The sequence below is a fragment of the Dasypus novemcinctus genome, chromosome 1 (assembly GCF_030445035.2).
Source record: "Dasypus novemcinctus isolate mDasNov1 chromosome 1, mDasNov1.1.hap2, whole genome shotgun sequence".
NCBI classification, from domain to species: domain Eukaryota; kingdom Metazoa; phylum Chordata; class Mammalia; order Cingulata; family Dasypodidae; genus Dasypus; species Dasypus novemcinctus.
This window is the reverse complement of record NC_080673.1, coordinates 52,201,719-52,227,932: the sequence shown is the minus strand read 5'-3', so window position 1 is coordinate 52,227,932 and position 26,214 is coordinate 52,201,719. Positions and strand designations below refer to the sequence as shown.

At 38.9% G+C, this 26,214-nt stretch overlaps 1 protein-coding gene across 4 annotated transcripts in view; it reads left to right on the top strand.

Annotated features, from left to right (window-relative positions):
- IL15 (interleukin 15) overlaps window positions 1-26,214 on the top strand; it is a 91,632-nt gene that overhangs the window by 4,170 nt on the left and 61,248 nt on the right. The window lies entirely within an intron of this gene.

The window sequence follows — 26,214 nt, the reverse complement described above, 5'->3', positions numbered from 1 at the left end:
CCAATGTTCAAGCTTGCTCCCTCCCTCACTTTTTTTTTTCTTCTTCCTCCACATATCATGTGGTTCTTTTACAGGAAGAGTCAGGTGTTTTGTGTATCCTTGTCTTAAAACAGAGGCTGGCCATCACTTACAGTGGCCTAATGCTCTTTATTGCTTTGCTTTATAACAAAGCTTGCTGTCCTTGATAAAACAATGTTATTCATTGCTTGAATCAGAAATAGGAAATAAGAGGCTTTGATTTCAGTTTAGTTCAACAATATTGCTTATCTACATTTACATCTAGATAATGGTATGCATATATTTTACAGTGTTTTGTCCTGCTGCAAGTCTGGTGGTATCTTGTGGATGGTTTTTCAAGGCACAGAAGACTGTCTGTAGCACACAAGTGGGTAGAATAGTCTGAATCCCTTGTAGTTAATAATTTTCTGGAAAGTCGTTTCTTCTCCAAATGCTTATGGGTCCTCTAAGTGCTGACAGAATGCAGAGACGATCAGGGAGAACGACAGAAATTAATTTGTCAAATGAAGGAATTGAAACTGTCTCTAGAAGAAGAAAAACTGATGATTATAAGTGGTGAAGGGGAAGCTCTGTTTATCATGATGACATGCAAAAGGAGTCCAAAGAAGGCCAAAGATCACTTGTAGCACTGAATTATACGTCACCTTGCTAAGCATTTTGCTCTTATATCTTCTAATAGAAATTTGAGGAACTAAATCCCTTGCACACTATTAACACCAACTTGAAAATTTTCAAATAATAATTCTTTAATTGAAGAATCGGTAGTTAGGAATTTATATATAATACGTATATATACATTTTCCAATTCCTCTGCTCTCCTTATTCTTCTGTAAAATAAATAAATAAACTGAAAATTAATTTTAAAAAACTAACCAAAATAACAACTAATATTTTACTAGTAATTCTGAGGTATAAAATAAAGTAATATTGGAAGTGTACACCATAGAAGTATATATGGGTTGGGGTGATATCAGTACTTCAGATTAAAGAAGCTTTCTGTAATATCAGCACCTTCATTTGGCACCCTGGTGATGTTAACACATTGAGGCAAGGCATATGGTAAGTAAGATTTTGGATGGGGGAGAGATGTCTTTTGTAAAGTGAGAAGGGTAATTATGAAAGGGGAAGTGGGAAATGAGAACTTGCTAGAAATCTGCTTGCCTCTGGAACATTTCAGGCAAGCTACTTAGAAAAAGTGGTTCCTATGGAAGTAGTGGATCTGGTCCTATTAGAACTCTTTTTGCTCATATACCTGTTGAGAAGTAACAGGGTACCCCTGGGATGCATATTCTTCAACTGGAAGATCTCTCATCTCATTCAGCCTTATTCTTAAGAGAGAGCTGAAGGGCGACGGTCATTCTTCTTTAGCTGCTGCCTGCTGGTTAGGAGGAATTGGCCCTGCCTGACAGAGTGTGAAAACCTCTGGCTGTTCTATGGAGGTTGAGGGAAGATGGGTCTGGCACTGTGGTTGGAGCTGGATGAAATCCCCACATGACTAATACCTTGTTCTGGGAGGTGTTGATTCTGGAAGAAATAAACTTAGAATATTGAAGATATATGGTCCTACTAAAAAAGATAAAAAAGATGGTGGTAAATGGGCCCAAAAAGGGGTTCGGCCATGACATACTGGACCATGGGAATGAGAAAGACCAGGTTCCATTAGAGGCTGCAGCCTCCCAAAGTTGATGGGAAATATTCTTCCTTCTTTTATGCTGTTGGTTAATTCTCAAGAGAGATTGTGGTAGATGAGCTGGGTTTGGTGTAAATTGCCACCCTCAGTTCCCATGGCATTGGTTATGCTTAGTACAGCTAGGAGAGCTATGAAAAGAGGTTCTGCTCTAGATATATACTACCAAAGCACGAAGACAACATAGGTAACCAGACAAGCATATGACAAGCAAAATAAAGACAAAATAAGAGACCTATTCCTTTATCTTACAGGCACATTCATTAACTACTTAGAAAATGTATTAAGTTTACAAGGACTTTGAACATGTTCAATATTCCTCTGCATATGATCTAGACTAGAGGAAATAGTGTCATATTCATCAGGTATATAGGTAGAATGCTAGTTAATGCACAAGTTCCTTTTTGAGCTGCAGTTAATCGATCTAAGCTCCAGGTTTTCAATACCAAACCTGTTGTCTCTCCATGGGAACAAGCCATAATGCCAATTGTATTTGTTTAAGTTTTACTCACATTAGTTTGGTGATTATCGCTCCACTTTGTATGTCCTTCACACAGCCAGTATGCTGCAACACCATTGATCCTAGAGAGAAAGGGTAGGAAAATAGGCTACAGTGTTTCACCGGCCTGGTATGTAGCACCTTTCAGCACTATGATACAGAGCCAGTCTGGAGTCATTGTTCATTGTAAACCTGGCCATATCAAGCCATAGCCAGCTGCTGCAGGAATCTGAAACTGCAGTGTTTTCTTCATCCACTTCAGGAGCATGTTCAGAGATGTAGTAGATACTTTTATTGTTTTAGGGGTCGGAGTGAACAACCTGGCCAATAACTCAAAAGGAGAGGCACCATGCAGTATACTGAATGCTCAAGAGAGTTAGATGATATTGAAATCTCTTAATTTTTATACATTTTCTTAAACACTTCCTATGCAATGTATAACATTTCAAATGAACGTAACTGTTTTTGTACTTTGCTTTTTACTCCTATGTCTTTACCATGATGATCAGGTATTTTACTTTAGCAGTACAGGGAAACTACATTCACCATTATTATATGAAAACCTAAGATTGCCAGTGGAATCAAGATTATCTTTCCTTTACCACCACCTTGACATGCAGATTGAGGTGGCCTATGACAGGTTTCTCTTTGTGAAGCTACTTTTTGTTATCAGTATCAATTTAGGTTTCTATTTAATAATGGCTATCTAGATTTAGCCATTTAAGTACTATACTTCAGATTAGACAATGCTCTTATTGACTTCTTAAAATTAACCATAAGCACAAAGACTAGTTACTTTACATTTAAATAAGGTTATTAGATTACATTTAGCAACCAATGAAATTTAACTTTATCCATTTAAGGGTCTTGTCTTACATTGCTCATTCTGTTCTGTGAAAGCTAGTCATTTCACTTTTGGACAGATCTGTATTTCATTCTTTAACTTAATTTCATTAAAAATGAACTTAGAATTTTCATCTTAGAGATTTAATACATGTAATGCTACTAATTTATTTAATTAGTATCTTACAAACCTAAGGAGATTGCATCCAAGCTAAATAAAATCGAAGCAATTGTAGTTTATGCAAGGAATGTTCTTTTTTTCCTTCTTAGCTAAAACCTCTTTTCTTCCTACTGTGGATAACCTTAAAAGCATACTGACTTCTAGGTTCTGGAATAATTGTAATTGTTTAATTTGTTTTCAAAAGATCTTTCCATAGCTTTTAAGGACTTTTCCTTTACATATTGAAATTTGGCATTTGAATTATTAATTACTTTCATTTCAATGCTGTTAAAAGGTTTAAATTGGGGAAATTACAGGGTAAACTATGATTCTTAATTCCCTGGCCTAGTAAGCCCATACTTAATTTTTAACAATTTGAACAGAGCTTTTCTAAGATGTTTCATTTATTAATTTGATATTACCATCCTGATGTATGATGATATGCACTGAGTAAATAGGCAGCACAAATAAGTTAGACACAAACATGCATGTCACTAATGTTACTTATTAATTTTCATTCTCTTACAAAATAAGTTAACTGTTAAATAACATTCAAAAGATCTCTTTGAAGGCTGTTTCTGATTATTCTAATCTGCACTGTAACTATGCAGTTTTGCAAAAGAATGTCGTTCTTTAGTTATTGGCTTATACCCAAATTGTTCCCAATGCTTTAAATATAATATACAACATTTTTCTTTACTTCAGAACTCTGCTTATTTCTCATTTTGATCTTGACAGACCTTGGATGAGCAATACTATTTCCAGTATGTACTCATTGATGTCATCAAAGTCAAAAGGAAAATTGTTGTTTTTTTTTCTTTTCATGACCTGCTGCTTTTAGAATTCTTGATGCTCAAGGTGGGAGGTCCCTACTCTCCAGTCCTTGGAGATACCAGGACTGCAGTGGCTGCTGGACTGGAAGACTGAATGTCCAACCCCAGCATGCAGCTATTTCCTCAAAAGTTGTGGGGTCCCTCTGGACTCTTGCCCTGAGTTGGTAAACTGAAGTCCACACCTATATAATCATAAGAGAAAGTAGGGTTATTAACACCAGTGGAAGGACAGAAGACAGGAGTGTTTCAAATTTACCTTCCCCTGAGTCATAGGGGGCAGAAGTTACCATGCTACTACAAACAGGACAATAGAGTAGTTACCAGCACAGTGGTGAGCAAGTATACTCAAGAGTGAGGACAGTCCTGAAATAACATGAACAAAGGGAAACTCACTTTAGAATGACCCTTACTATCGCAAGTATTCACAAGGGTAAGGTTAGACCTGAAGTAACCATAAACAAAGGTTAATTAGTCTAAGTTCACCGTCTAGGCTAAATCCACCCAGTTATAGCAATTTCAGCTTTTGCTGTTTTATAATATAAAGGCAACAATACAATGATGATTATATAACAAATCCAATTGCAAGATAGTATTGGCATTTAAAGACTCATTTTTCGGTTACCTTTCACGGTTATCCAATTTGTAACAGGCAAACCCCAAATCTGATTTATGAGTTCCTAGGCATAAAGAGATTGAGAAAGTTAAAGACGGATTTAAACACAAAGAACACAGATTTTAAAAAGCTAAGCACATTGGAACAGAAGAGAGAACTTTATACACAGTGTAGGGAAAGTCCTGATGGAAGCCACTTTTGTTTTTAATCCCCCCCTTGCAGCTTTTTGTGCATTGTCTGCTTTCTGTGTCCATTCACAGTATGTTTTTCTGTGTCTGTATTTATTTATTTCCAACCCCCCCCCCACACACACACACTTTGCAGCTTGCTTGCTGTCTGCTCTCTGTGTCCATTTGCTATGGGCTCTTCTGGGTTCTCGCTTGTCTCCCTACTTTTTGTTGTGTCACCTTGCTCAGTCAGCTCTCCACAGCGCCTGCTGGAAGCACTCCATGGCATGCAGGCGAACCTGCCTTCACAAGGCGGCCCCGGGAGGTGAACCCAGGGCCTCCCAGATGGAGCCACAGCAGCTTCCCCTTCCAGGAACTTTTTAATCTTAATTGATGGTTTATGAGATTTCCTCTTCTACAGCGGAGAGGTTTAGTAAACAGCCTAGATCTTAATTACCCATCCACTCCCCTTATTAGACACAACTGGGACTACAGAGGTCCAGAGACAGGCCAGGACTGAGTAATTTAAAGGTGGGCCTGTCCCGGGCCCTGCGCCTGCTGCTCCTGACCGTCTCCATCTTGGCGGGGTGGTCTCGATTGTTGAAAATTGCAAAGGCTATTTCTGAAAGGGAGTTAATGGAAGTTTGGAGGCCCAGGGAGAGTTTCTGCAGCTTTCTGTGGATATCCAAGGGAGACTGGAGTTCCTTCTCAAGAGTGAGGCTTGGGAAACGGACTTTGGCCCAGTGGTTAGGGCGTCCGTCTACAATATGGGAGGTCTGCGGTTCAAACCCCGGGCCTCCTTGACCCGTGTGGAGCTGGCCATGCGCAGTGCTGATGCGCGCAAGGAGTGCCCTGCCACGCAGGGGTGTCCCCCGCGTGGGGGAGCCCCACGTGCAAGGAGTGCGCCCGTGAGGAAAGCCGCCCAGCGTGAAAAGAAAGAGCAGCCTGCCCAGGAATGGCGCCTCCCACACTTCCCGTGGCGCTGACGACAACAGAAGCGGACAAAGAAACAAGACGCAACAAATAGACACCAAGAACAGACAACCAGGGGAGGGGGGGGGGGAAATAAATAAATAAATAAATCTTAAAAAAAAAAAAAGAGTGAGGCTTTACCAGGGAGTATTTTTATTGCCTCTACCAGCTTTCCTTGAAATAAATCTAGAGTTTTAGGTTCTGCTTCTGAGTAATTTCCCTGAGCTTTTTTTTTTTCAATGTTTAAAAAATTTATTGATGTATATCACTCATACATAAGCATACATAAACAATAAGTGTATAGTAATAGCTGTGAACTTACAAAACCAACATACATTTAATTGACCAGTTTGATAGTACATTTCCTCATCTCTTTAAGGAGACATGACCACATGGTCTCTGGTCCTCAGATCTGTCTGTCCTTTCTTTCTCTCTTACACAGTTTAATGGGAATTCAGCGTCCCGTGCAGAGGCCACTTTTAGCCATACTGCGGCCATGTGATGTGGCAGGAAAAGACTAGCCTCTTCCTTTTTAGACCATCAGCAGGCAGGTTGTCCCAATTCCTGAGATGACAACCCAGTGGCATCTGCTGGAATGCTGGAGAAGCTGCCCATTGTTCTAGGGAGAAATGGAAAAAAGTCTTGTCAGCTCATCTGGCATCCCAGATCCCGGTCTGACTGAACTTTTGCCCTTCAAACCAAAGTGCCCAAGGTGCCTAACCTTGGGAAATGTTTGAAGTTGCTTCTCTGCTTCCTGACATCCTGGAAATTGCAGAGACTGTGCGCCTGGGTAGCCCCAGGGTGAACTAGGTCTTGGAAGATGTCTGTGCCTAGGTTCTGGACTAAAGCTACCAAACGGTGTGACTCTTCCTAGAAAAGGGGCTGGCGTCAGACCTTTCTTTTGGCCTACTATTGCAGATGTCTTAGAAAGGGTGGCCATGAGAGAGGCCACTGCCGGGGATGGAGTTTGTTGTTAAACCAAACGCTAAGAGGTACATTAAAAGCTGAAGTCTGGCTGTTCTGTAGCTTATAGACGAACAGCTTCAGGACCCCGGAGGTAATGGATTAAGAGGAACTCCAGGGCCTCGCGGGGCTGAGTGTGGAACAAACCCCCGGGCATGGCCCAGGATGAGAGTCTTAGGCAGGGGCCTCGCTAATCAAACAAAAGAGGGCATGGACAGACTTTAATTAAAAAGCCTAGACTCACCAGGTTTTGGGGGGGAATTAAGGATCCTTATTTGCCTCTTTATCTCCTGGCTTGGCTCACCAAATATGTTATGGAAACTTTTGGGTTCTGGGCTTCTAGGTTCTTGACTTATTTAAGACCTAGAATTTAATGACATGCCTTAGGGTAGGCAAGGGAAAAGAAAAGAGTACACAGTCCTAGACATGTTTATGGGTGTCCTACAGGGTGAGTCACCTGCACGGAGCCCCAGGTTAGGCTTTTTTAAAGACTTTTACTCCCCTGCTGCATAATGTGGGGGAGGGTCCCCATCTGTTGGCTGTCCTGATTAGTTGGCCCACTTGTTAGCTCTCAGGGAACCAATGATGAGGCTTTTTGTTTGATGGTATCTGGGGCTTTCCCTTGACCCCAGGAGGAGTTCCAAATGGGATCTTGTTGCCAGGGTCTTGTGAGATCTTTACAGCAGCCTTCCCCTCGAGAGGTTTTCGGGCACAGTCTGATGGCCATGTGATTTGCTGACCATGTTGTTTGCCAGGCCGAGCAACCTTCCGCCTTCACTATACTAACCTGCCTCTGTAGGTTCTAATAGGGCTTGGATGGCCTTCACAGCCCAGTCTCCTTTTCCAACCTCGGCTCCAGTGATGCTTTCTCTGTGCCCCAGCCACATGTCCCCTGCCATTACTATTAACCTCCATGGGTCTTGCTCAAAAATGTCCCATCCTCTCTAGCTTTTGCTGCCCCCTTCTACTGCCCAGGTAGAATTATTTTCTAACTTCGTGAATTCATTTGATATTGTATATATTTTTCTAGATTACCTTTTATGTCAATAAATCCATTTTGTGTCTATCTCTATAATAATGTTTTGGATAAAGATAGGACAATAGCCTAGCAGAGTATTTGAAACATAATTGGTTTGTATTGCCTTCCATGAGCATCCATCAGATCATTCAACTCTTTGACAGCTAAGTAGAGGAACATAAAGAATGTAGGAAATTTAAGTAATGTAGTAAAAGCAATGTTGGAATAATATAGCAAAAGCAAAATTTTAGGAAAATTAGGCTGGGGGTAGAAGACAAATTGGATATATGGAAACCAGCAGGAAATCCATTGTAGTAATTCATTTCCACTATCTGCTCAAGGATGTAGGTTCTAGTAATTCATCCTCTTTCTCCTTAACATCAGTTTTACCCATCTTTAGTAGAATTTTCCCATCAAGAGGTAACCATGCTATAATTACTCCAAAACAAACAAATGAAAGAAAAAAAAAACAAAAGGAAAAACTCTCTTGTTTCTTTCCATCTACCACCAGATTTTTCTGTGCTCCTTTACAGAAAAAATTTGAAAGTTAACTGTATTCTGACTCCAGTTTCTCTTGAACCCAGTCAAGCTATCATCCCTATAACTCCACTGAAAATGCACTTGCCAAAGGAACCATGAACTCCTATGTTGTTAAATCCAGTGATCAGTTTTTGGTTCTTTTCTTATGTGTCTCTTCAGCAGTATTTAACAGTTATCCACTTGGCTTCCAGGCCAGCTTCTTCTGATTTTCACTTTATCTCACCAGCAACTATTTCACTCTTTTGCTGGTTGTTTCTTGTTTTCCCAACCTTAAATATAGCAGGTCTGAGGACTTTGTGTTTAGGCCCTTTCTCTACACACACTCCTTCGATGATCTCATTCCGTATCTTGTTTTTTAATGCCTTGTGCATGGTGGTGATTCATACATTTATATCTCCATCCATGACCTCTCACCTGAACTCTGTAGTCATATATCCAACAGCTTATTCAACCCCTGTGATTGTATGTCTAATACTCATTTGATTGTTTGATTTTACTCCAAAGTTGCTTCTTCCATAATCTTCCTATCTCACTAGATGACTATTCCATTCTTTTAGTTGCATAGATAATCCATTGATCAATAAATAAATCACTAAATCTTGGAATTGCCCTTGACTTCTGTTTTTCTCATACCTCATGTGGAATCCACCACCAAATCATTTAGCTATGCCTTCATACAGCCAACCTCTTCTCCGCCTTCACTCTAACCGCCTGTGTCCAAACCACCACTACCACCTCTCACCTATATTGTTGCAAAAATTGGTCTCCCTGCTGCTACACTTGTCCCCTTCCCCCACCCAGATCTGTTCTCAACAGAATGCTACAGTCTGAATGTTTTAGTTATCTGTTCTTATGTAGTAACAAACAAACAAAACTCTGTGGCTTCAAAAACAATACTTTGTTACCTGTCATGATTTTGCAATCTGGAGTACATTCATCTGGCTGACTCCTTTTAGGACTGGTGAGGATGAAACATCCAAGAATCTTCTTCGTTCACATGTCTAGCATCTTAGCTGGGATGTCTGGAAAGCTAGAGACAGGTCAGGCACCTGTCTCTCTTTTTGTGGCCTCCCTGCACACCTAGTTTATACTTCTTTACAGCATATTGGTCTCTGAGTAGTCGGACTTCTTCCATGGTTGCTGACTTCCAAGACTCCCAATTGCTCATTTGATTATGACATCAAGCTCAGTCTTGATATTAAGTCCAGAACATCATTCTCTAAATTATGTGTAGGTATGGATGAGTTTTCTCAGATGCAGTTTCTTGAGTGTGGAATCTGTGAACTAGTCTGGGTTATTTGTCACCTTTCCCTGCCCAACATACAATGGTAAGACAGAGAGATAATACAGTTACAATAGACAATACCATTTAAAAATGGAGGGCATATTACAGTTATTAGTCCATAGCAATTATAAAATCCAATCAGATATATGTCCCCAGTTCTCCTTACTTTAGAAGCAGGGAATGCTCCTGGTTAAGGTTCAATTTTTTTCCCTGAAAACGTTCTTTATGGCTTTATCTCCATCCTTTGGGGTCCTTCTTTGATTCAGCCTGCTTTTTTGCATAAGAAATAGCCCATGTTTGCAGGTGAATAGTCTGCCTCCAGAGAGCTCTGTGTACTCTCTTTTATTTAGCTGCATATGGTTTTTTAAATACAATTTTTTTTTAAACCTTTGTATGCTTCCTAAGAATTTTATTGAGGTTAGGAAAAAGCTATAACAAAATTCTTAAGATTCCTCTTTACTTAGGCTACAGGTTAGGATGCTGTAAGAAAAATCCTTACTGCTTTTAGAAGCACTTTTTTTTTTCTAGTTGAAAGGGTCCACGATGTATTACCTTAAATCTTTCAGAGATCTCCATGGGAAGTCTTCCAGCCACAACCTTTGTTTTGTCTTTAACCTGAGATCATGTTATACCAGCAGACCCTGGATTTGTCTTTGCCTTTATAACTTTTCTTGCTTTGAGAGTTTTTTGCTGCCTGGAAAGCTGACAATGAGAAATAGTTTTCTATCCCAACCCAGCAAGTCTTGGGTTGAAGTATTGCCTTTAAGATCTGCTTGAGCACTTCTTCAGTTCATCTTTCTTTTGCTGTACTTTTTCCTAGGCAATTATTGAAGCCGATTATCACTTTAGGAAAACTTCTTAGCCAGATCCACAAGTTAATTAGATACATTTTCTTTCTTGCACGTTATTGCAGGTGACAGTGTTGTCAAACATCCTGCCACACATAACATGAATTGCCTTCTCTTTAGCTTCCAGTAGCAATTTCATCACTGCCTTTCTAGCCTTCACTAATAGTTTCTTTGCTGCTCTTCAGATGTCTACCCACCTTATGGTCTCATACCAATTTCAGTCTCAGTTATTAATGAACTTAGTGACTGAAAAACCATTTTATTTTCTCAAGATTCTGATGTTAAAAATTCAGACCGCATGCAGTTGTGATGACTTTCCTCTCCTCCACAATATCTGGGGCCTCAGCTGGTATGACTCAGCTGGTATGACGGCTGTCTGAGATGGCTTAACTTGGGTCATATATATGAGACTTTATTTCTGGTTGTTGGTTGGGTTCCTTGGTTCCCTGTCACTTGGCCTTTCTGCATGGCTAGCTTGGGCTTCCTCCATAGTATGATGGTCTCAGGGTTGTCAGACTCCTTATGTAATATCCAGCTTCTAATAGAGAAATGGGAGCTGCAAGTGGGTTTGGGTGTGGAATTACCAGACTATCACTATTGTCTCATTCCACTGGGAAAAGGAAATCACCAGGCCATCCCATATTCAAGTGGAGAGGATATATATTCTGCTTCTTGATGGGCAGAATGGCCTGCAGGTTCATGGAAGGAAGGCCTTGATTGAGGGAAAGCATCTTTGGAGATGATTTGCCTTATACTGTGATTCTGTTAAAACATTAATCAGGTTATGTCACTCATTTATTCAAAACCATCCATTATCTTCTCATCTCATTCCAATAAAAGTCAAGTTCCATTACCATGGTCAGAAAGGCCCTTGGTGATTTGTTCCCATATTATCCCATCTGCTACATTTTCCTTAGCTCACTGATTCAGTCACACTGATAACCTTTCTATTCATCAATTATACTGGAATGTTCTTGTCCAAGGGCTGTGCACTTGCTTCTCCCTCGGTCTAGAATTCTCTTCTCTTAGATATGGTTTTTCCCCTTTCCTCTTTTGGTGTTTGGTACAAATATCTCTTTTTTATTGAGGCTGTCCTTGAATTGTGTACTTTAAATTGCCCTCCTACCAGCACTCCCTGCCTAAACTGTTCTCCATAGTGCATATCACAATCTGACATACTACATACTACAAGACCTTATCCAAAATTCTTAGGGTCAAATGTGTTTCATAATTCATGTATTTTCAGAATTTGAAAAGGTAATATAGTGCCCTAATGATATATTTCCTAACAACCAAGCTGGTTTAGTTAGGTCCCCAAAACAAATAGTCTCATTAAGTGAAATAAATATAGACTATAAATATCCATAGCCTGTTCACTTGAGTTTTTGCTAACCAATGAATTAAGCAAAAATTTCCAATTTTTCGAGCTTTCTTATTATAGACTTTCAAATAAAGAACTATGACCTTAATATTTTTTATTTAATAATTTGTTTGTTAACCTTCTCACCATTAAAATGTGAGGTATTGACATACTTTTCACTCATTGCTATATCTACATCATCTCTAAGTTCGTAGCATATGGTGGTCCCTTAAGAAATACTTGCAGAATGAATGAAAGAATGGATGGATGCTGAAGAATAGGATATTGTTAAAAGTAATGAGGAATCAAAAGAGGAGCTAGTTTCAAGGATGGTTTAATTTATTAATTTTGCTTAGTCATTGAATTGATTTATTTCATTCAGGAACAAATAATTTAGAGTACCTAGTATAGGCCACACAGGCACTCTTCTAGGAATTTTACTGGCCTTTCTTCAGTGAGAGGGGCAAAGCGCAGGGAGGAGTCAAAGATGACTTCAAGATTTTAGTCATGAAAGGAAAAATATACATGCCATGAGCAGATATGGGGTATAACTAAAACATGGGGTGAGATGGCAGGAATGGATGACCTCAGTTTTGGAAACAGTAAGATTGAGGTAAGAGAGGAACAAAAAGCTGAGAATGTCCTGCAGTCCTATTAGAAGTACTGCATGGGAGATTGGGTGAGTTATTGTATTTGTTCAAAAGATGTTGATTTGTGCATGAACAGTGGACAGCTAATGCAGAATATTTCCCCAGAGGCAAGTGTATGTGCAGATTTGGGGCCACTTAGGAAGACAGAGGAACTATTACCGAGCTAGAGGATCTTCCGGGAAGGGCTTCGAGAAAGAGTTGACCAGGTTCCAGCTCTTCAAAAGGGAATGTGAGGCTTTTTGCTCCTTTGGCCCTTGCTTGCTTGTCAAACTCTCACTGTCTGCTTTTGTCGTGAAGGGTTTCATATGCCTCTTCAGACATATTCATCATTAGAGAGTTTATTCTATGATGTTTTTCTGGCAAAACCCCAGTTTTACTTTTATTCCCTAGAATTCCTGACCACATCCTTCCTTTGTGCTCTCTCCACTGGATGAATACTTTTTAAATTGTGTGTGTGTAATATTTTATTATATTGATTTGTGTTCATATTGGTGGAATTGGAAGGGCTAAAGTTTGGGAAATTCTATGTCTTCAGGTGCCTAACACCTTGCCTGATAAATAGTAGACCATCAGGAATGTAGTTTTTATTGTCAATAGTCTATTGCCTGATGGTGAATGGACAAGTAGGACAAGCTTATGAGAAAAGAAGTTTGACTAGATTTGACTTGAAGTGTGTCCCGGGTGACTTGGGGTCACTAGACTGTTGGGAAATTATTCTATGCATATTTCTATTGTCAGGGTCAGGAAGGGAAGTGGAATTTCCTGAAGGCCTGTATGGACCAGAATGCAGACAGAATTTTTATATTCATTATTAGAATCTTTATATTCATTATTAGAAGTATGAACTTCATTCTAAACAGCATGGATTTTAGAAATTTTTGAAAATAAGACCCTTTAGTTTTGTGTGCCAATTTTACTATTTAGGGGATAATTTTATAAATCACAAAGTAAATTCTTCAGTCAATGAAAGGAAATTGAAACAAGGCACAATATTCTCTAAATTTCTTCAAAAACAATTTCTTTAGTTTTAGTAAGTCTGTTTGCCAAAAAATTATTTTGAAAAAAAAATTTCAGTAGTACAAAAATGATGACGGAAATTTTGTAAAGATGATAATATTATTGGCATTTAATTTATTTAGTGTCTCTTCTCCTGGGAACAAATATGCATTTCTAACATTTCTGATAATATCATTTTACAATTTCTAATAACCCCAAATGCCATTTTTTAAAAATCTGTATTTTATATCTTTAGACTCTATTCCTGGAAAGCAAGATCTTAGTTACTGTTGTTTTGCAAAATATCTCTAAAACTTCAGGCATGATGTTGCTGGTGACGCCTATTTAATGTTGAGATGTTTCTCTTCCAACCCATGACCTTTCTTAATTTAAGGCACATCACTCAAAGTCTCTGAAATTTATAAAGCATCGACTTCTTGGCTCAAGTTTTTAATCCAGGCTAGCAATGACCAGAATTTCTAAAAAATAGCAGGTATTTATTGAGCACTATCTCTGTGTATGGCACTCGGCCAAGTGCTGTGAGGGTTAAAAAGGTGAACCAAACATAACATCCTTCATGAATTTACCTAGCAGAACAATTAATATTTATATGCAGTCCAGTGCACTGAACTACTGTTGGTTCTTTAAACATGCCGTACTTTCTTTCATAGTTAGTCTTTTGGACATGGGTTCCCTTTAGTGGGAGTGCACTGTTTCATCCAACAGCTCATCCTCACCACTTTCTCCTGGTTGACTTACCTAGTCCAGAGGTCTCAGTCATTGCTTTCTCTGGGAATATTTCCCCAAATCTCCATGACTGGTTTTGACATTTGTTACTCTTAATTTTATTCAGTAAATATTTTAATAGTTAATATTTATTGCCAGCTGCTGTGCCAAGCCCTTTTTTTTCCTGTCTGGTTGCATCACCGTCTTTTTGGTGCCTCTCTCTGAACTGCACAGGGGCCCTGCGCAGGTCTGGGACGCCTTTTTTCTTTTATTACCAAGAGGTCCCAGACCCAACTGGGTCCTCCATATGGTAAACAGGAGCTCAATTGCTTGAGCTGCAGCCACTTCCCTGTGCCAAACATTTTTAACTTATTTAATTCACCTAGACTTTATGAGGTACTCTCTCCCCACTTTTCAGTTGAGTAAACTGAAGCACCAGGAAGGTAATTGACTTGTCCACTGTCTACCATTAGGAGGATACAGAACTGGGATTTGAATCCAGAGCTGTACTCTTAACCTACAGGGTGCTACTTCACTATAAAAATTAATAAGAAGAGAAATACTATTCTGTATAGATGAAAGCCATAAAAATTAACAAATAACTAAAACTTATAAAATATTCAACAAGGTTGTTAGGCAGCAAAGCAACAAAAAATCAATAGCATTTTTTCAATACCAAATAGAAGATCAACAACATTTCTAATACCAAATAAAACAAACAACAGAACCTCCCCTAGCAGGAATGTCTTCGAATCACCATCATATAGATTTACTTGAGGATTGTATGGATGGACTGCTATCAGAAAAATCTGTTAGTATAATCTTAGAGGATGTAGAACAAATTAGCATCAAGCTCTTAGAAAAAGAAATGATGGAATTTTCTAAAATCAAATAAAGGATACCTACTGAAAAATCTCTAGTAAGCATCATAGTAATGCCGAACTTTGAAAAGCATGTCCTTTAATTTGGGGAAATGATGAGGATGGCAATTATAGGTGCAACTATTCAACAGAATACTGAAGACAAAGATGATAATAATAGTTCATATTTATTGAGTACTTACTGTGCACCAGGCAGTATTCTAAGTGCTTTATATATATTGCTTAAACAATAAACTTTACTAAGTTTTTTACTCATCTTTGATTCTTAGGTCTTTTTGCTTCTAAAAATTATTTCAAATGTAATTTGGTAATTATGAATAGTAAATTTTTTCCTGAGATCTTATATGCCTACGAATATATTCATTTTGTCTGTGTATTTAAATTATAATTTTGGCTGGATATTTAATCTGAGGTGCAAAGTTATTTTTCTTCAACATTGTGAGGCTGTTACTCTATTACTTTCTTGCATCCAGCATTTTTTTTTGAGAAGTTTGATGACAATCTCACGTTTGTCTGCTTTTATTGCCATGAATATTTTTGAAGTTTTCTTTGGCTTGGATGTTCTTGAATGCCACTAATATAAGACCTACTATGAATGTGTGTTTGATTTTAACTTATCTTCCTTGCACTCTATTAGCCCCTTAATTTTCAGGTCTTATGTTTATAATTTTAGAAAAATCTTGATAATTATTTTTTTCAATTATTTCATCATTTCCCTTTATTCCTTTTTTTCTTAGATCACAAGTAAACAGATGTTGAAATTTCTACTTTCATGCTTCATATCACTTGACCCTTCCTTTTTTTTTAAAAATTATTTATTTATTTTTAAAACTTACATTCAGAAAATATGAGGTCCCATTCAACCCCACCGCCCCCACCCCCCACTCCCCCCACAGCAGCACTCTCTCCCATCTTCGTGACACATCCATTGCACCTGGTAAGTACATCTCTGAGCTTCACTGCACCCCATAGTCAATGGTCCACATCATAGCCCACACTCTCCCATGTTCCATCCAGTGGGCCCTGGGGGGATCTACAATGTCCCGTAATTGTCCGTGAAGCACCACCCAGGACAGCTCCATGTCCTGAAAACGCCTCCACATCTCATCTCTTCCTCCCATTCCCCAAACCCAGCAGCCACCATGGCTACCCTTCCCACACCCATTCCACATTTTCTATGTGGACATTGGATTGGTTGTGTCCATTGCACAACTATGTCAAGTGGGGGCTTAGATTCCACATGGATACTGGATGCACTCCTCCTGCTTTCAGTTGTAGACACTCTAGGCTCCATGGTGTGGTGGTTGACCTTCTTCAACTTGATGTTAGCTGAGTAGGGTAAGTCCAATAAATCAAAGTGTAGGAGCTGAAGTCTGTTGAGGCTCTGGGCCTGGGTGTCATATTATCAGTCCAGAGATTCAAATCCCCTAAATATATCTAAAACCCCAGCACCAACTACAATTCCAATAAAGTAGCATGCAAGTCTTGTGAAAAGAGATCCCCTCTGAGTCCAATTCCATCACACAGAAACACCAGCTCCAAAGAAGGGCCATCTGCCATGGCAGTGAACCCCATCTGCCATGACCATAGAACCCGTGGGTCTCTTTATTCCTCAAAAGAACCAATACCTGGGGTTGTATCTACTTTACCTGTCTCTTAGACTCTTCTCAGTTGTGCATAAGGGCATTCCTTCTGACAACCTCCAGACTCTTTTTTAGAGACTCATAGCATTATATTCTCATTTCTCCTTTCCATTTCCCCCTTACATTAGGTCAAACAGCATTTTGAAGTCATGTAATTATATGTAGACAGGGATATTCTGCTGATCTGTATTGAGCCTTTAATTCAAGGTCATTTTCTAGTTGCATCTTCAGCTGGTATGTGGTAGTGATCCCTCGGTGCCAGGGAGGCTCATCCCCGGGTGTCATGTCCCATGCTGGGGGGAATGCACTGCATCTACATGCTGAGTTTGGCTGTGAGAGTGGCCACATTTGAGTAACATGAAGGCTGTCAGGAGGAAACTCCCAGGCACAGTGCTACTCTAGGCCTTATTCTTATTGCAGGTGTATAGGCTCAAAAGCATAGCCATTAGTATCAGGAGCCCACTGTTGGGTCCTCCTTCCTTCCTGGTTCTTGCCGTTGCACCTGGGGGACTGCCGCTGCTCCCCCAGTTGACCCTTCCTTTGATCTCCCCTCCCCCATTCCATCTTTTTGTTAGTTCCTCATGCCTTCTGGGATTTTTCCCAACCTAATTTTCCAGTTCATTAATTTACTCTTCAGCAGTATCCATTCTAGAATTCAATTTATCTACTTAATTCTTCATTTTGGGATTTGTTTTTTATATTTTCATATCTAATATATCCAATTGTTTCTTTTTAAGTGCTTGTTCCTGATTCATGTCTCCAAAATCCTTCTTACTGTTCTAAAAATATTTTTCTTTCTTTTAAATTCTTATATTACCTGTTCTATCAGTTCCCCTTTATCCCCTTTCCACCCTAGCATATATTTTCCCAGTTGTTTATAGAGCTCCCACTATATAATCTACCTTATACACTCCTATTTTTTTTTCTATTGAGATCATTGTTGGCTGGTCTAACAGGCAAAACCCTCAGCTCTAGCTTCTGCTCTTCCAAATGTGTTGGTGTGAGGAACCCTTCAGGTTGAACAACCTGTATAGTTGCTTTTTTGGGTTCAATTACTCCATCACTCCGTACTCTTCCAATAACTTGACCCCCAAAGATCCTTCCTGGTATCTTGCTCTAGGTACCACTCTGTCTGGTGGTAGTGATGGGATGAGCAATTACTTGGAATTAATGTATGGGCTTATGCTGTCATGCTGCCAATTTTCAAGTTCTGAGTGCCTCACAATCCAGGCCAGCCCTCGAGTACCAATCATGTGCAGTGAAGCAGACATCTGATTCTATCTTCCAGGGAAAAAGAGAGAGAAAATGGGGAAAGAATTCCCCTTCCCAACTCATTCTCAACTGCTGACTTCTGACACTCTCCAGCTCTCAGTTGACAAGCTGATACATAATCACATTTTCTCTCCCGAGGGTTTTTCACAGGTTTGGGACTAGTTCCTGAACATAACTTGGTATTTCACAAACCACCATATTTCTCTGGAATATACTGGATTTCCAAAGAGGAAATCCCTTACATGGGAACAGCTCATGATTTACCATCTTCACCATCCCCCTCACTCCCTCTCCAACTCATTCATTCAAGAAGCAATAAATATGGAACTGCATGATGATTTTTAGCATTATTATCATCACGCCACATTGGGCAAAGTTCCCCTTGCAAAAGCGGGAGTGTTATGGCTTAGCCATGGTGTAAAGAAGATTGTGAAATGCCCATTTTTCCATCCCTCCAAGATAGAAGAGTGATAACTGGGCTACAATGAGTTAGGTGAAGCAGCAGTTCTTTAAGAGCAGTTGTGGTTGGTGTATGTATTTTAGTTCTTCTAACCCAGAAAGTAGTGATTTTTAAATAAGTGGGGGGAGTAAATTACACTGTTGTAGCATTTGATAGGGGAGAAAGGGAATAGTTAGATCTAAAGTATGAACTTACAAAACTCAAAATCTTCTAATAATTGCTTTTTAGATCTAGTCAGTGTACATGGAGCTGTGTCAAACATATTATAACCCCAGATTTTAGTGGTAAGGTAAGGAGGATCTCTTTTGTGATTGTAGCTAGTATGGAGGGGCAGTACATGCTTAACACATGGTTTGTACTTTTTAAATGTTAACTGAATGAACTACTAGGGGGCAATAAACTAAAAATCCAAGACACACATTAAACATTAATTTTACCTTTTTGTGTGAAGTTGCACATGTAATTTCACTGCCATTATATGCTGTTCTGGAAAATTAAGATGGTGAGAGCAGAGAAATTCCCTCAAGTGTCAAATCTAGTGGTTCTGAGAATTAGCATTACATAGGAGAATTTGATCAGGCCCTGTGATCTCCCAGCCTGTGGCATTTTATAGAAGTTATTGATCTCAGGCATCAGAGGAAACCTTAAGCATCTGATCATTGTCTCCTTATTTTAAAGATGAGGAAAACTAAGGTTTAGAGACAGGAAGTGCCTTGCTGAGGTCACATAATGTCTAAAGACAGAAGCAGACCTAGGGCCCAAGTCCGCAGACTTTAAGTCCAGTGCCTTTTTAACTATTCCATGGTTTTCTGATATGACTGGGAAGGCTCCAGATTTCACCAAGGAACTTCCAATCTCAATATTACATGAACTACAGTTTTGGAGATTATAGTGTTCTCTTAATAATAGAATGAAAAGATGGTAGTCTGCAGGGAGGCCAGTAGAGAGAAGCTGCTGATCACGATCACCACTGTTTATACAACACAATGAGAGGGATTCTCTGTCTCTAGACATGAGTGCTTGTGGTCCTAGTATCTGGAAACAACACTGTTGATGCTAGTTGCCTAGAAGGGTGTGTTCGATAACTGAATGGAGGTAATTTTCTATGTTGTATTCTAACCTAGATGGTATATTTTATAAGACTTTCCAATTTCTTTTGTTCTCATTCTACGTTTGTCAAAGAATCTTCCTATTTATAATTTGGCCTCTTAGGTTAACTGTGAGACTCAGTGATTTAAGGATGACCCTGGTATAAGAAGCCTACCTTCTATACCTATCCACTCACTCGTCCACGCTAAATCCTAATTTTACCTTTTCGTATGAAACTGGACGGTACAATTTATTTCTCTGAACTTGTTTCTTGTTCTGGTAAATTAAGTTGGTTAGACCAGAAATTCCCTGAGGTGTCACATCCAGTGTTTCTAGGAAGTAGTAAAACATGGATGAATTTGATCAAAGCTGAGTTAGCCCAATCTTGACATTTTATAGACATTATGGCACTTGGCCACCTTCCTGTGAAGCTACTTCTGGCATCCTGCAACAAGTACACTGAACAGAAAGGGTCAAAATCTTAAAGACTGTTACAAATATGTAATCCCACAGAAAGAGTGAGGCACTTTGAGTGTTTGATAATGTCTGTAAAAGCCCATTTTCTTTACACAAAAGCTGAGGAGTATGGGAGAAGTGATAGAAGAGAAAAATGATAAGCAAAGATTAGAAGGACTAAGAGAATGACAATCTCTTCATTGTCATTGTTTTGGTAAGTAGACTATTTAATGAGACCAATGAAAAAGGGAAAGAACAAACACTGAATTTCTTACCCCAAGGGCAGACACTGTGTTACCCATTTGAGATACAGCCCTGTTGGAGGACAAAGAACCAAACATGCTACAAAAGGTAAATTATCTCTGCTGCACAATCCAGGGAAGAGAAGGCCAGCAGTCACAGGGACTGTGCGAGAGCTCAGGAACCCAAACACACTGCCATTTGTCAAACAGGCTTTATTAATAGAGATAGTCTTTGCTTAGTAGTTTAATAAGCACTACTACTTTGCTATATACAGACTTGAGAAGTTTGCTTTGTCAGGAAAGAGCCCAACAAGTAATGCTGTAGAAGCAAGATGTTTGGGACTGCTACAGCAAGTTTGTGGCCACTGTGTTGATTCAGAGATCAAATGCTCAGGGTAAATCATCCGATGCGTTTCACAGAGAGCCAAATATTTGGAATGGGAGACTCCAGAAGCCTAATCAGCAAAGTAACAAGACACTGGGAGAGTGACAACCAGCTTTAGTGAAACTATGTGGAGACAAGGTACTGAGGGATAATGTGGACCAAAGTTCAGCTGTGTTTAATAAAAGATCAGTTTTATCTTAAACATTTTCTTTAAACTTAATTCAAAACGTTAATTCTGAGAAGTGTGGCAGTTGCACCTCTTTGCTTCTATAAGGGATTGTTTAAAAGCAATGGAAATATTTAAATCTAACATTTGCCAGCGGGAGATGTGCTATATAATTATGCTGTCATTTTCACTGATAGGTTATTATCAGCAGGTAATAAGAAATGTGCATCATTACAAATTGCTGTACAGTATTTCATGCTACAACAAATAAGGTATGTCTTCTATGGCAGCACTGAGCAATCACATAGATATTGGTGCCATTATGGCTGTAATAAATCACAATATACACTTTAATAGTTTAACAATTATCTATAGTGGCAGTACTGGAAAATTGTTTAGTAATGATTGGCTGATTTTTATGATGAATAATAATTTTATATAGATATTTTTGTAAAAACGCCTGGAGAATTCAAAAGAAGAGCATTCATTTTAAGCACATGCCTTGGAACATTTTCTTTTTTCAGCTCTTTTATATTTAACTGCAAATGTTTTTAAGTGTCACATAGTCACCAGATTAGCTTTCTAAATGTGTATTTCTAGAGTTTAAAATGATTATTGCTATTTTAAAAATATTTTTGATATGAAAGTGCTTGCAATAGGTCTAAAGAGGTCAAAACTAGTCACTAAATTCAGTCCTATCTGTTTTTCAGCTGTTCAAAGCCACAAATGAATGAGGGAATGGGTTGTCCTATTGCAGGGGTTCTTAACAAGGGTTCCATGAGTTTGAATTTAAACAAAGAACATCATTCTTGTGGGGCTGTGTTGGTGCAGGTGTGAGATATTTATTAAATAATACACAGTACAGTGAGGACTTAGTAAGGTGTCTGTGGTTTTCACCTGACTGGTAAAGGGATCTGTGGAACAAAAACGGTTAAGAACTCCTGGCCTATGTGATAAAAAGAAAATATTTCTTTGTTCTTGAAGGGCTGATGCTACCAGATACCTTCTTTCACTTGCCTTTCTCTTAGTATTGTGCCTTTGCCATTTTACTCTACATATCTCCTTTCCTCCATCATTTTTTTCTTGTTCTTCAAAGCTTAGCTCAAATTTTGCCAACTATAAAATTCTCACCTTGACTGACACATCTTATTTCTGCCCCTTCAATTCCACTTTTTTAAAAAATTAGTGGGTAGCTGCTTTTGCCCTTTTCATGGCAAAGTTGATGGTTGTTTCCTTTGTGAAAATTTTAAAATTATATAGAAGAGATATTATTTTCCTGATTAGACTAGTACAATCTGGAGTATGAAAATGTTTGTCCAGTCTTGGACATGATAAAGAACTTGCACTGGCATGTAAATCAGCCACACCACTAAAGCATGCAAGTTTTCCTGACTTTTTTTTCATAGCAGGATTTTTTTTTTTTTTTTTTTTTTTTAGGTACTGAAGCCAGGGATTGACCCTGGGATCTCATATGTTGGAAGCCGGTGCTCAGCCACTGAGCTACATCTGCTCCCAAGACTTTCTTGAAGAAGGAATTAGTGCAAGCTTATCATTGTGAACTTTCACTTAAGCATTGCCAGTAGGATGCTAAGGACTGTTTTTTCTCTTGTCTATCCTAGAGAAGGGAAGATAGTGATTGTGAAGAATGGTGTGATTGGTTCAAGTTGAGGTGCTACATCCACAGTGGGTGGATAATAAGAGCTAACATATTTGAATGCTCACTGTATGTCAAGGCCAAACGAACAGTTTGTGTGAATGAGTTGACTTCAATCTTACAATGCCGTATGAGGTAGATACTACCATTTCCCCCATTCCTCAGATGAATTAACTTGCCCCAAATCTCACTGTTAGTGGTTGTCAGAACTCAAACCCACATCTATCTGAAACAAAGCCTGCACTGTATTCTCTATTAAAGTTGTCAATTAAACTTTCTACTATGACGAAATGTTCTGTATCTCTGTGTACAGAATGATAGCCACTAACCTCATAAGGCTTTTGAGCACTTGGATGTGGCTGGTGCAACTGAAGAACTGAATTTTCATTAATTTTAGCTAGTTTACATTCAACTCCAGATATCTTTTATTTATTTTCCTTTTTTTAATTTTTAGTTTTATTTTTAAGGAGGTACCAGAGATTGAACCCAGGACCTTGTACATGGAAGCAGGTGCTCAACCACTGAGCCACATCTGCTCCCCAATGAGAGATGGTTTTTTCATTTGTTTGTTTGTTTGTTTTTAGGAGGTACCTGAGAACAAACCTGGCACCTCATACATGGGAAGTAGGCTCTCAACCATCTGAGCTACATCTGCTTCCTTCCAGATGCCTTTTAATTTTGCTGACTATAGATTAAGCACAGGAAAATTTAAACAGGAAAATACATTTATAGCAGGTGCTATTTTTTATCCATCTCTAGAGTTTCCCTGGATTCCACATTAAAAAGAAAGAATGAATGAGAGAAAGATAGGAGATGAAATAGAGAAAGAAAGAAAGCAATAGGCTTTAATTTTAAAAAATGAATGCCACCTCTGGTTCAGACACTCTGCTAGGCTTTGGGCATTTTAAGTAAATAAGATATCGTCCTTCTTTTCAAGAGCTCATAGTCAAATAACTTTGTAGAAATGTAGAAATGTTACAGATTTTTCCTAGAGTCTGTTTATACATGATTAGACAAGTTATTTAAATCTCTTTTAATACTTTGCAGAGTTTTAGTTTTAGTTATTAATATTTTAATTTAGACTAGGGAATATATTCCCTTGATATACAGGGTAGGGAAAATATTCACATTAAAATCCAATGGGTAATCAGACAACCAGCAAGACGGGAGCAGAGTAAGGAGCACCTAGAGTCAACTCATGCTACAGGGCAGTTAATAATCGCCCAGAGCTATCTAAAGCAACTGTATAGGGCTCCAGAAGACCAGAAGAGCTTCCTGCAACATTCTTGAAAGAATGAAAAGAGGAGACTGCCCATTTGCAGAGAAGATTCATAGGTAGAGCACTCCATGCCCCAGAAGCTGGTGCCCATCCTCCACTGGCAGCACAAGCCACCTCAGGAGCTATTTTGTGGCTGGAATTGGAAGCTCCACTTCCCAAAAATGGGGAACAAAGAGACAGTTGGGCAGCAGCTTCACCTACTAATTAGTAAATTCAGCAGGTTCAAGTATAATCCTAAGAACAGCTAAAGTTTGAACCTGTCCCAGTTAGTAAGAGGCCGGTAGCTGCCATTCTGACTCTGTCCCCTATGTGAGGGGAAGCCTGGCTGACTGAAAATCACAGTGAATGTAGAGACTGTTTTCTTTCACCCAGATTGGTGGGTAGCCCTAGCCTAGGCTTCAGCCCCACTTCCAGCAGAGAGGAATCTTGTGAGCCCTGCACAGTTTCTCTGGGTAACTGCAGGTACATTCGGCTGGCACAGACTGACTAGGTGGAAGTCTGCCTGGGAAACTGTGGTCATTTTGGACTTGCATGGCATAGATTGCTGCCCACCCCTGTAGTCCGTCCCTGTCCCAGGCAGGGGAGAAGGTTGTGAAGCTTCATCAGTCTCTCTGGGCAACTACTGCCTAGGCCTGCATGACAGAGCTGTGGCTCTGTCTCTACCCCTGGAAAAGGAGAAGTTGGGAGAAGCTTAATCTGTCCCTTGGGCAATGCGGGCAGCTTGAACCTCCACAACTTACAGCACCAACCAGATCCTTGCTTCTACTACATAATTAGTAAGGGAGATAGAGCAAGAAAACCCTAAACTAAAGAGAAAAACTGCGCTCAGAATAAATACTTTAGTAAGCCAGATGCCAAGACACCAACAAAAGAATTACAATCCACATCAAGAAACAGGAAGATATGACCCAGTTAAAAGAACAAGATAAGCCTCCAAATGGCATAAAGGAGTTGAGACAACTAATCACAGATGTCCAAACAAATATACTTAATAAATTCAAGGAGATGGCTAAAGAGATTAAGGATATTAAGAAGACATTGGATGAGCACAAAAAAGAATTTGAAAGCATACATAGAAAAATACTGAATCTTTATGGAAATGAAAGGTGTGATAAATTAAATTAAAAATAAACTGGAATCATATGATACCAGATTTGAGGATTTAAAAGAAAGGATTGGTGAGCTTGAAGAAATAGCCTCTGAAATCAAACATACAAAAGAACAGAAGAAGAAAAGAATGGAAAAAATTGAACAACGTCTCAGGGAACTAAACGACAGCAAGAGATGTGCAAACATGTGTGTCATGGGTGTCCCAGAATGAGAAGAAAAGGGAAAAGGGCCAGAAGAAATATTTGAAGAAATAATGGTAGGAAATTTTCACAACCCTATTGAAGGATGTAGATATCCATGCCATCTAGACATCTCCTGGATCTGAGCCCACTGGTCAGGTCTTCCCTGGTGATTCACATCATTGCCTCTGCCTCTCCCCTCCCTAGTCTTTTAGTCTTCTGGATATGGATTAGGGGTGAGGCTTGGGGTGGGATTAGTGGTTGGAGGTCATAGAAGTCATAGAGGTTTGCCTGTCTCTGAGCAATCCCTGGAGCCTGGACCCAGCTGCATGACTCTCTTTAGAATGTGGAATAACTTCATGCTTCTTTATCCCCAACATTGGCTTCTTGTCACCATTCCAGGGTAAAATTAAAGCCACATTCAAAATCCTATTAAAATACTATTCTCATCCACGCTCTTGAAATCTGAACCTCTGCAAACAATATTCCCTTTGCCAGGCTAAGGCGTCTTCAAAGCCAACTCTAATGTCATATTCTCACTGAAAACTTTCCAAGTCCTTCATTTTCCTCATTCTTGTAGAATTAACTGTTTTAAACTCTGTTTTTATATGGGCCTTTCTTCATTCTTCTATTAAAACTCTCACAGCATTAGTTAGTTGTTTACAGTTTTTCTTTTCTACTGGCTGGTGAGTTCCTTAAAGATTAGATTACAGTATCTAGCATAAGTACTTATGTACAGTAAGTTTTGATTAAATATTTTTAATAAATAATTCATAAAGATGCCAGTTTGGAACCATACATGTAGAGTGGTAAAAGTTTTGAACTTATGTTAAACAGAAAAACTACTTTTACTAGCTTACTGATAGTCAGTTAAAAGATTATCTAAGCTAATTTATTGTAATTATTATTATTGTTCATTTATATTATGGGCCTTACTGAAATTTGGTTATGTTTCCTAATTTATTTGATAAAATAGGAGTTATATGGCTTTACTTTCTTGAATGGTATAATAAGCTGGACTAATTCTTTTAAAAAGGAGTTGTACTATTTATTGTTTTCTAATGATATAATTTGTTGGCATAGTCAAACCCTTCAAAATCACATATACTTTGAAAATATGACATTATAATCTTGTGTTTCCTACTGAGTGAGTGGATATTTTCCCACTTCACTCATAGAATAGATGTTTTCAACATCTCCTTTAGACTTGATAAGAATTT